The 12228-nt window shown below is 38.9% G+C and overlaps 1 protein-coding gene across 19 annotated transcripts in view; it reads right to left on the bottom strand.

The window, feature by feature from the left end:
* The window catches only part of Anks1b (ankyrin repeat and sterile alpha motif domain containing 1B), a 1133346-nt gene that overhangs the window by 283431 nt on the left and 837687 nt on the right, over positions 1-12228 (bottom strand). The window lies entirely within an intron of this gene.

Below are 12228 nucleotides of genomic sequence, written 5' to 3' on the forward strand. Positions count from 1 at the left end.
TGGGAAAACTGCCTTAATGGAGTCAAACATCTGGGTACTCCATACAATGCTACTCTGACTGTTCTTGGGAAACAAGTTGTGAAGAGGTCTCTTTGTTGTGCCGTTGCCTTAAGGGAGAGGTCCATGTACAAATAAATCTGCTTGAAGCTCCTTTGTTTAGAATCACAATGTGTTATGGATTCAATTCTTATAAAGCAGAAACTTAAACCCTGAATGGTAGGAGAACTGTATCTGAATGTTGCCTTGGATTTACAACTTCAGAGAAAATAAAGCCTGTATTGTTTTATAGGCCACCAACTAAGCTTCATTGATTTGGGGTCTCTGAACTGTTCAGTCAGTTACAGACTCCCAGTTTTAGGCACATGGTAGAAACAGAAAAGGTGTACTATCTGGATATCATTGGCACTACATTTTTGGAGAATAAAGGGAAAGTAAAGTGCTTTGAACTGGCACTGTCTCTTAATGACCCACTATTTCTATTTCATAAGAGAAATGAATGAAGATCTAGCCCAGAGAAGGTCTGACACATCCCCAATTTTGATAAGTCTTAGATCATGGAGTAAAACATTGTACAATAGAGAGTTCATAGTTAAAAACTATTTTCAGGACACAGGGGAGATCAACTGCCAAAAGCACAGAATAGCCAGAGAAGCACTAGCCAGTTGAGTCTAGACTCTAACCTTCAAAGAAGGGGGCACCCTCTTTGATTAAAGGCACTGGGTGAACCAAAAATTAGAGGAGAAGTTGCCAATACAGACAGCTATAAATCATGATTGAAAATAAATGACAGCAATTATGAAACAACCTATTGCCAGCAAGTAGTATGAATGACTACTATACTAGGCATGTGCTGGTCTTTTCAGTTTCATCTGTACACCCAGGGAGTAACTCTATCTGCAGCATGACAGACAGCCTCCATGTAAGATCTCTGTGTGGGTTATGGATGAAAAGACCCATAGAGCCACGACACAGGACTCGCATAAACATGGTCCCAGGGTTAGATGATTTTACTGAATGATTGTATTGTACTTGTCCCTGAAGTCTTTGGTAGAAGGTGTGTTTTTAAACGTTTAATAAAAGGAAATGCTTCTAAAATCATGTTTTCATTTCTAAAATCTTTGTTGACCCGAAAGCCCTTTGTTAAACAGCACTATTTGTTTTGATTTATTTCTGTGTTGCCAAGCTCTTTTATGAAGTAAGGGCTCAGATTAAAGATGAACAGAGGACTCTTTGCAACTAGAATAAGATGTTGAACAATCTGCAGCATCATTCACATTTCTGAGCTCTACCAGTGATGTGAGCTATATTTAGAAAAAGACACAGGGCCTCTTTTTTTTTTTTTTCCTCTGCCAGTACATGTTTTCTGACATTCATGTAGCTGTTTGGTGGATAATATAGCACATTGCTTTCTTCTTAAAGCAAAAACCTTAAATGCTACTATCAATCAGGAAAATCTTTTGCATGTTTTTAGTCTCAATCAAAAAAAATTTCACAAATTTAAGTCTTCAGAAGATAATAAATGCTTTGAATGCCAGTTCTATTTATTTGATATTTAAAAGCCATGTCCTTTCTGAGAGCCTCCAGGCATGAGCATAATAACATCATCCACTGAAGTACTTCAAACAGATCAATGTACCATAAAGCCAAAGTTAGCAGTATACAAATGAGTAACTTACGTTCTACCAGAGTAGAGAAGTACAAAGGATATCATTTGCCTGGTGGACAAAGTGAGTATGCTCACATCGACTTGAAGAGTTATAAAAGTGAGGGTCTACTATCTATCTATCTATCTATCTATCTATCTATCTATCTATTCACTTAGCAAATACTAATGCCATGTCTATTATATTCTAGGTACTGTTCTGGAGGCATCAGTGAACAAAATATACAAAGGTACCAGCCCATAATAAATAAACAAAGGTGTATATGAGGTTAGAAGATGGTAATGACTGTGAAATAAAAGAGAAAAGCTCAGCAGTGGGGTTGGGAATGTTGGAGTGTGTGTGTGATGGTGGGAGAAGCAGTATTAAAAGTAGTTACGGGAAGTTTCTTTCAGAGACAAGATTTGAAGAAAGATTTAAAGATGGTGAATTGGATGTGTTTGCAAATAGCTGGAGAGGATTCCAAGTAGAAGAACTAGTACATAGGTCCTCAGGAAGGAGTGAGCTCCATGTGTGTTCCAGGAATAACAAGGAGATGGATGGGATTGGGAGTGTGTGCATTGGCAGACAAATGGAGTGCAGGTCTGAGAAGTATTCCAAAGGTAGAGCCTAGAAGTCCTTTAAGGTCTAACTTCCATTCTGAGGAAAGTGCATGAATTTGAGCAGAGGTATGACATGATCTGGCCTATGATTTAGCAGAATCACTCTGGCTGCTACATTGGTAATAGGAAAGCCTTTTCAAAGGCTGTGGAAGCAATTCAGAAGAAAGAGGTTGACGGTTTGGACAGGGAGCCAGAGGAAAGGTGGCAAGAGGTAGTCAGATTCCAGATGGATTTTGAAGGTACACCAGCATATTCTTCCGAAACACAAAATGAAATGCTCCTTGTTTGCTAACATGGACTGGGAATCTGTCAACTTGATGGCTGCAGCTGTGTGGCATGGTTGGCAGCATGAACAATGCTGTACACATCCATCATGTCAGGGAATTTATAGATGACTGGCAGGACTGGTCCTGCAGGGATCTGTTTTCAATGAGGAATCCAGGGACCTCAAAAGACTGCTGGGAGAAGTTAAGGTACCTTAAGGTACAATAGATGAGTGTCAGAGGGGATGGGTGATACTGAATAGATTTCAAAATCTGACATTCTGACTGGGCCCTGTTCCAGCTCTCCCAGGTCATGCCTTAAGATGAAGAGGCTGCAGTTGTGATAATGAAGTATTTCTTAGGACATTGGGAATAAAAGGAGTTAGCAGAATTAGCACCAGCAACTTTACCAGATATGGTGCTATATTGGAAATACTGGTGCCCTTAACACTGGGCACTGGCAGTTGGCAGTGGTGTCTACATTGACAGGCTTCACTGGCATTGGAAGAACATTCAGTAGGCACTGGCCAATGTGCCCTTGATGGGAAGACATTGGGCATCACATCAAGAGCACAGGCATCTCTGTACCTTTGACACATTGGGCACCTGCAGCTCTGAAGCAGCCATTGATGTCACCAGTAGCAGATTTGGCACCCTCCACCAGGGGTATTAACAGGACCAAGAGCACTTTTGGATAGGTCCTGGTGGCCTTGTTTCAAGCTTTGGTGACAGGAGACATTATCACAATAAGCTAGAGCAAGGGAGACAGAAAAGGGCAGATGCTGGTGGTCTAGTTAATGGTGTGCATATCATGTAAAGTATTTGGAATGAATCATCAGGAAGAGTTTCAGTAAGGTCTAGCGTATACATTGAAGTGTTGCTCTGTAACCACATTTGGAAGTCCTGGCTGGAGCTCCTGAGAACCTCTTTTAGGCAGTGTGGTGGTACATGCCTGTATCTTAGCACTTGGGAGGCAAAAGCAGAAGAATTTTGTGTTGGAGGCTAGTCTGAGCTACATAGCGAATTCAAAATCAGCCTGGGCTACATAGTGAGATCCTATCTAAAAAAATCCCAAGGATTGTAGATAGTTCAGTGGTAGAGCACTTGCCTAGCACTGCAAGGCCCTAAGTTCCACCCCCAGCACCGAAAAAAAACAACCAACAGAACCTCTTTTATCCCTATAGTGAAGGGATCTGATGGTCTACCATGGAGTGAGAGCAACAGTCACAATGAATGAGAGCTTAGATTATAAGTCCTTAGCCTTATAATCTGTTCGTTGATTTTGTCAATTCAAATTTTTAATTACTTCAGATGATGCAGGGACTAAGAATCTTAGCTCTACTTATGGGAATCCCTACTAGACAGTTAGCTACTAAAACAGTTTTACTAGTTATTGTTTATTTAATTCAGTAAGAATTTTAAAGTGGAAAATACATATGCAACATCATTCTAGGTATTGTATGAATGCAAAAGGATATAAGGTTAATACCTTTGTGAATATGTACTTCCCTTCAGGATACATTTGAAATACATTCAAAAATATAAGAAAATAAATTATGTACCAAAATTTTATGAGTTTGAGAAATGAAAAGAAATTTGAATTGGCTGTATAAATTTGGGGAGAGCTTCCTGTATACTTTCTCTTTGAGTTAATGGGTTAATATATTAGGAAGTAAGTGGATGAAAGAGAGAGAGAGAGAGAGAGAGAGAGAGAGAGAGAGAGAGAGAGAGAGAGAGAAATGACCAGAGACATTCTTTTCTACTTATTGTCTGTGGTTCTTCCAGAAACAGTCAGCATCTTCTGTCTCGAGTGACTTTTTCAGTGTCCTATTTGGCTGAAAATATCTATTCATTCTTTAAGATTCAGTTCAAGCATCATCTTCTGTCCAGAAAGCCTTTCTGATCCCCATGCATTTAGCTCTTCTCTCTTCTTGTAGCATTTTCCACATAGCATTTTAGTTTTTGACTTATCTGTCTCTGTCTAAAATGTAGGGTAGAACTTCTTGAAGCAGGGACCAAGTCTTATCTGTTCTCCATTCTTATCTCTGGACCTACCTGAGGGCCAAAATGAATCTATGGCCAGATTAAACTGGTGAACAAATGAGCAACTGACTGCTGACAGTGTGTATGGGGGCAAGGGGTTTGCAGATGGTGTGTATGGCAGTTGTACCAGCTCTCTTCCTGTTGGCTCAGAGCCCACCTAGGATGCTCAGGTTTGGGGGTGTAAGGTCAATTGTTACTTTGTGTCTACATCATGTAGCACTTAGAAAAAGTGTTCTGTCCAAAGTGGATACTGGTAAATATTGACAGATGATGAGGTAATTGAGTCCTAGATGGGAGAGACAGGGAAATCAATCTTCTCTACACTTACTGCAATAATCTAGTGCACATTTGTGGAGGAAATTTCACATTCAAAAATTTCTATAATACATTTACCTGTTAGTATTTAGAAAATTGTAAATACGATCTTTTGCCATCAAGCAGTGGCTTCTAAATAAAGAAGGATTTGGGGGTTAAAACTGACAGTGCATTCAAAAAAAGCTTTTAACCTGTCAGGACTTCATGATTTATGAATTGTATCCTTAAAAATTATTTAAAATGTATCTATTTAGTACTTATATCACCATGAATTCATAGAACAAGTAAAGCTAAGTGTTTTCTTTTGAAGACATGAAAGGACTTTGTCAATTTCTTGGGCACTCAGTTCCTCTCAGAGCAGTCATTATCTGTTAGCTTAAAAAGAAAGAAGAGAAAGAAGGTGGAACTTCTCTTTACTAGAAGAGAAGACAATAGTGCTGGGAGAGCTAGAAAATAGCCAGTGGTTTTTCTAATGGCGAATGCACTGAGAGGTGATTCCACAGAGTGCACAGAAGTGCACCTGGTGATAGAGGCAGTGGAAGAAAGCAGTTAAGAGCATATACTCTGGAGCCAGGTGACTAGTGTGAATCCTGACTTTGTCACTCACTAGCTGTGTGACCTAAATCAAGCTATTTAACTTCTCGGGCCTTAATTTCTTCATCTAAAAAACAGGAATTTAGAGATTTAAATGAGTTAATTTAGAGTTAATCTAATAGTACTTAGAATAGTGATTTGCATATAGGATATTCCTTTTTAAAAATCTTTTTATTATTATTGTACTGGGGGTATGTTGTGACATTTACCAAAGTCCTTATAATATATCATAGTTGAATTCAGGCACTTCATCTTCTACTTTATCATCCTTCCCCTCATTCCTGGACATTTCAACATGTCTCATTTTTCCATTTTCATACATGAGTACATCTACCATATTCACCCTTTGCATATAGGATATTTCTATTTAACTATTAGCTATCAGTACAGGGTTTTTCTCTGCAGTGTCTTTCTGGCATGCTTTGAAATGACCTAGAAATATGGATTCCCAGGTAGTGCTCACTATGGGATCAACCATCAGTCTAACCCAAAGGCAAAAGCTAGACATGAGGACTACCAGTCTTTGAAATCTGATATCCCTCTGACTACCAGCAAAGAAAATAACCAAAAAGAAATGCTATGCAATGAAAAAGTATTTAGCTTAAGGTGGGAGAATATTAACTATGTCATTAGTTTACCCAACTCTATTGAAACTGACTATAGGTATTTGCTTGAGATTGAAGTATTTGACTCATTATACCTTGAAGGGAAAAGTGATGAATGATTTTCATGGCTGGATTAATGGCCCTAGCTCTACATCAGAGAATGGCTTTTAAAACAAGAAAAATAGTGTTTCTAACTATGCAAGCTAAACAAATGCTGCAGTCACTTCTTACTTGAAGTGTCAAGAGCTATCTCAAAATCCCACCACAAAGAAGTTTTTAAGGTGTAAAGGAGTGGCTTTATTGATTCATCTGCTTCCTCTTTCAGAAACGCTCTCCCAATTCCCCAAATAGAAGAGAACTTCCCTTCCATGTAACATCCAAAGCTTGTAATTTTATTTCTAATCTAGTCACTCCATGTTATTCCTTTTATTAAAATCACTTGAACATTTGTCTGATTCCCTTATCTAGACTAAAATATCCTTGAAGGAAGATACTGTGCAATTTCATCTTTTTTTTTTTTTCCTTCTTGTGTTGACTCTGGGACATAAATGCATGCTGGATGCATTTGCAGAGCTAAAGAGCCAGGTGCCAGTGGCTCATGCCTGTAATCCTAGCTACACAAGAGGCAGAGATCAGGAGGACCGGGGTTCACAGTAAATAGTTCCTGAGATCCTATCTTAAGAAAACATGTCACAAGAAAAAAGGGTTGGTGGAGTGACTCGAGGTATAGGCCCTGAGTTCAAACGCCAGTACCACAAAAAAAAAAAAAAGAAAAGAAAAAGGAAAAAGAAAAAAGAGCATAGTGTTTTCACTTGACTGCTATTGATGAGCTATAAGAAATATAGCCAAACTCTATTGAAGTATTAAATGAGCACTTACTTTAATTGGAGAGTAAAGGTAGGCAACAAGGACTTACTGAAAATGGAAGATGATGGGGGTAAGTGTGATTGAAGTACATTGCATGCATGTATGAGAATAGCATAATGAAACCCACTAAATACTGATGAGGAAGGGGAGAAGGAGGGAGAGGATTAGAAAAGTGTTCTTCTTCATGGCTGCATAAAATTCCATTGTGTATAGATACCACATTTTCTTAATCCATTCGTCAGTGGTGGGGCATCTTGAAATGTTATCATTCTCTGGTACATGGATGGAATTGGAGAACATCATTCTGAGTGAGGTTAGCCTGGCCCAAAAGACCAAAAATTGTATGTTCTCCCTCATATGTGGACATTAGATCAAGGGCAAACACAACAAGGGGATTGGACTTTGATCACAAGATAAAAGCGAGTGCACACAAGGGAGGGATGAGGATAGGTAAGACACCTAAAAAATTAGCTAGCATTTGTTGCCCTTAACACAGAGAAACTAAAGCAGATACCTTAAAAGCAACTGAGGCCAATAGGAAAAGGGGACCAGGAACTAGAGAAAAGGTTAGATCAAAAAGAATTAACATAGAAGGTAACACACACGCACAGGAAATCAATGTGAGTCAATGCCCTGTATAGCTATCCTTATCTCAACCAGCAAAAACCCTTGTTCCTTCCTTTATTGCTTATACTCTCTACAACAAAATTAGAAATAAGGGCAAAATAGTTTCTGCTGGGTATTGAGGGGGTGGGGGGAGAGGGAGGGGGTGGAGTGGGTGGTAAGGGAGGGGGTGGGGGCAGGGGGGAGAAATGACCCAAGCCTTGTATGCACATATGAATAAATAAAGAAAAAAAATAAAAAAAGAAAAGTGTGATAGAGGGGGTGAATTTGATCAGAGTACCTTATATGGTTGTATGTAAATATTATAATGAAACCTCTTTGCACAATTAATTAATGCTAACAAAAAAGAAACATATCAAGTTTCATGTACTTCAAAACATGGTAGGTATGCTGCTTTTGTGTAAATTCACATAGTTGTGCTTTCCTATGACATCACAATGCCTTCAGCAGTTTAACAGAACTATGCTGTCAAGATCTGATGACTTGGGCTCTCAGTTCACTTGCATTCCACTCTGTGCCACACACACCATGAGTCCTTGCTTTTGAAGCTATTCTATTATTTCCCCTTTGCCCCCAACTCCTCTCCCGTTCCCATTAGTGCTGGAAAGAGACTGCATTACCTCTACAAGGTACCCACAGGTAGCCCTCTCAGCATTACGCCAAGTGATTTAATCTCTTATGTGGGACAGTGTTAAACACCTTCTCTCCTAGCTTCTGATGGGTTAAAAATCACCCCAGATATGTTCCAAAATGACTCTGCAAGTTTTTTCCTTTCTTAATCCAGATAATAAGTGATCCGCATTGCCTAAAATCTACTGGTAGAGAACAGAAAGCTCACTGCATGGTACAGTCGTGAGCAGACTGTCTCATGTCAGTAAATGAGTCACTTTTTGGCACTTTGCAAGGGCAGAATCGAAAAAACTATCGATTTTTGTAATTTAGTGAGAATATGTTGGACAAGTACAGGTTGTCATAACTGATATTAGTTGGGTCCCTTCTAGGTGTCAGGATATTCATATACATTTTTTATAACTCAACAGTAACCTGATGTGGCAGGTTCCACTATTCTCTCCATTTTACAAATAAGGAAATTGAAGATTAGAGAATTTAAAGAAGTTGCCCAAGGTGACACAAATTGTAGGTGGCTAAACTAGGATTAAGTTGGGCATCACCAAAAGCTCAAGAGAGTTCATTTTTGAGTCCCTGCAAGTCTGCAAGTTCCTTAGATGCCTTGAGCGTATTACTGAGCTTGCTCATCTCCAAATCCCCTTGTGTCTTCATTGGGCTTTGAAGTACAGTGTTGATGATACAGCAAGGTGGTTAAGAATCTCAATTCTACTGCCTGGGTATGAATCCTAGTTTATCTGCCTATAATAGCATTCATAGATCTGCATCATTCTCTGTCTATTCCCTTGCTTAACATTTACCCATAGTATTTATCATTGCTTGAAATTAAGTATTTTTATTCTTTTTGTTTGGGCTCCCCACTAGAATGTAATCTGCATAAATAAGACCCTGAAGGTCTCAATTCCTAACCAAGTTCTCAGTAGCTAGAAAAGCTGCTGTCACATGGTAGGTGTTTTGTAAATACCTGTTGCATGAATAAATAATAAGAAACTAATTTTGCTTATTGTTTATTCTGTAGTAATTTTCAGATATAATTAATGGGCTGAAGGAATCTCACATTTTTCTTGGTTTATCTTCAGCCTTCTTTTCCAAAAATTAATTTAATAGGTCCAGATATACACACTAAATCAAGCTCCATTTTAAGTGCCTTAAAGTCTGGACTTATTTATCATGGGAGACTTGACTCTCACAACACCACTATGGGGTATATTGTATCTATTTTAAAGATGAAGAAATAGGCAAAGAAAGGCTTAGAAACTTGCCCATGATCACACGGTTAGGCAAAAAGTAGAGTTAAGATTCAAATTCATGGAGTCTGGCTACTTTCCCAACCATTACACCATGTTGCTTCCTGGCTTAAGCCTGTAAAAGTGTCATCTTCATGGAATTTAATGCTCTAAAAATGTGTCCCCTCTCTCTTCTAAAGCATGCCCATCCATCTTACCAATCTTTCCTTCCTCTTTACCCAGATTAAAGAAGAAAATGAGTAAGATTATTTGGCTTATTTCACTTTATTGCATTAGGCCTTTCTTTCGTGGAAATCTCTGCTGTCAGTAAGCTTCTCTAAGGCCACCTTCAAGTATAAACGAGATCTGACCCCTGATAGTTGCTGGATAGATGAGCTGACATGGTCTATGTCTCTCTTTCTTCTTTTTTCACAGCTGTCTCCTTCCTGTCATTCCAGGGCCTTCGGATCCCTACCATATCCCTTCCCTTACAGCCTCAAAGAGGGAGTTCAGTGGTTGATGGAGGTTGTGAAAGCTGTCTTTTAAGCCTGAAACCTCAAAGGATCCTAGTTTCATAAACATCCCTGCTCTTGCTTTTAGTCCTTTGGTCCTCTCCTGTCATGTCCCCTTTCTTTTTCCCTCACAAACACACAGGCATCCTCTCAGCCTTTGGTCTGTGATATAGCACAGCACTCAACCAGGAGGCAATCGTCATAAGCACTGATAGCTAGGATTTAGTTCCAGTTCTGTGACTAAGGACCAATCTGCCCTGGGGGGCAAGTCAATTAATATGTCTGGGGCTTAGTCTCCTCACCTGTGAAATGACTCAAGTAAGAGAATAAGCTGGATATTTAAAGGTCCCATTCCAGGTGTAAATTGTGGTTGTTCTTTAGAGAATTATGTAAGAAAGAGAAAACACTCAGATATCTAAATCCCTTCATTCTCACTACTGACTGCAGTATAACTCCAAGGGAGCCATTGCTCTTTAGCAAATGGAGGTAAACTTCTCAAAGCTGAAGAACAACAGCTGCTGGGGACAGCAATAGATGAGAGGCTATTTACTTGCCTAATTCCTCTCCTATTTCTCCAAATATCAGGGGGCATTATGAGTGAAGTGATATTTCTGCTCTGTGGTCTACATAGTAAGCCATTCCAAGCCCAAGATGAATTCATTTAGAATAAAATATTAAAAATCCCTCATTCTTAGTTTTGCAAGAATGCAGTAGCCATCTTAGTTTCTGAGATTTCATGAAAACCTTGGAACAAAGCATAGGTAAGTAAGTTTGGACTGTACCATTCTCACATCCAATGCTTCTTTGAATATCTATTCAGTGCCAACCATTACAGCTATTTAGCTCCCAGTATGTACTGGGCTTTCTCATGTCAAAGGGGATGAAGAGTTTTAAAGAGCATTGGCCATTACTTCTCCCAGTGTGTTCCAAAAGAACTTGTACATAGAAACCAGGAGGCAGGGATGGGGAATCGCTCTAGGAAATTCAGGTTACCTGCATTGTGTATGTTATATGCACAAAGAACCTGCCTCACTCCTTTATAAAGCATTTAAAAGTAAGGTCACTCTGTCATGAAATACTTTTGGAAGCCTAACCTATCCATCCAGGACTAATCTGTATGGTTATTTGGTTCCATTTAGTCTAGTTAACATGAACCCAGCATCACCATATTCAAGTGCTGTATGTTCCATGCTTAGGAAATGAAGATGACCGTGGTAAAGATCCTAATCTTGAGTGAGAGTGACAAAGAAGTCAATTGCTGGTTTTTTATAGGTACCACAGAAGAGTTGAACTGTCAATCTTGCCCAGAGAGAGGCTGTCATGAAATGTTTCCTCAAGGAATAAGTCTCAAGAAATGAATAGTAACTCACATGAAAAAAGAGTGGCAGCTAAGGTGCAAAAAGAAAATGGTGTTTTTGACACAGAATGCCTAGATTCTCAGGAATTCTATCATTACTTCCTAGGAAGAAAGTTCTATGTTTCTTGTTCTACCTTGCAGTTTAGTGAGGATTCATGAACCTGATTCCTGATCAATCAAATATGGTCTAAAGGTAAGTGATGAACTTTCAGGCCACACAGTAGAACATCTTGTGTGATTGAGATTCATGCTTCCATTTACACTGCCTTTCTGGCCTCCCTTAAAGAGTTCTGAGATGGAAGAGTCCATGATGAAAGAAACCCAGATCCCTGAGTTACTGTCTAGAGGAAAGCTGTGTGGCCCACATGAAGCCTAGCATTAATGAGAAATAAAAATAATAGTCTTAAACCACTGAGCTTTTGGAGTTGCTTGTTACAGTAGCTAGAGTTCATTACCATGACTGTGTGTGCTAGGCTAAGGAAAAAAAAGAAATATCTTAATGACTTGCTACTACTTCCAATTTTATGTACCTAAAATTACTTAAGTTTTTAATCTTCAAGTCAATTACTCTTCTTTCCTTTCTCCCTCCCTTCCTTCCTCCTTCCCCCCTCCCTTCTTTCTTTTCTTCCTTCTCTTTCTCTTTTATGGTACTGAGGATTGACTGAGCCCAGGACCTTAAACATGCTAGGCAAATTCTGTACCAAGATTATAGCCCAAGCAGTAATCTTTTGCAGTCTTATGGAAAATCATCTACTTCTCCTGCGTGTATTTTCAGCATCCTGTGCCTTTTTTATATTAAAATTTTTATTGGCATACATTAATACCTTTTTACTGGCATTTCTTTATTTTGTATGTTATTATATAATATTTAATATATTGCATATAACTATTTGTATCATTATTATATAAAATATACAGGAAGTAAATTATAG

The sequence above is a fragment of the Castor canadensis genome, chromosome 8, assembly GCF_047511655.1.
Source record: "Castor canadensis chromosome 8, mCasCan1.hap1v2, whole genome shotgun sequence".
Classification (NCBI taxonomy): Eukaryota; Metazoa; Chordata; class Mammalia; order Rodentia; family Castoridae; genus Castor; species Castor canadensis.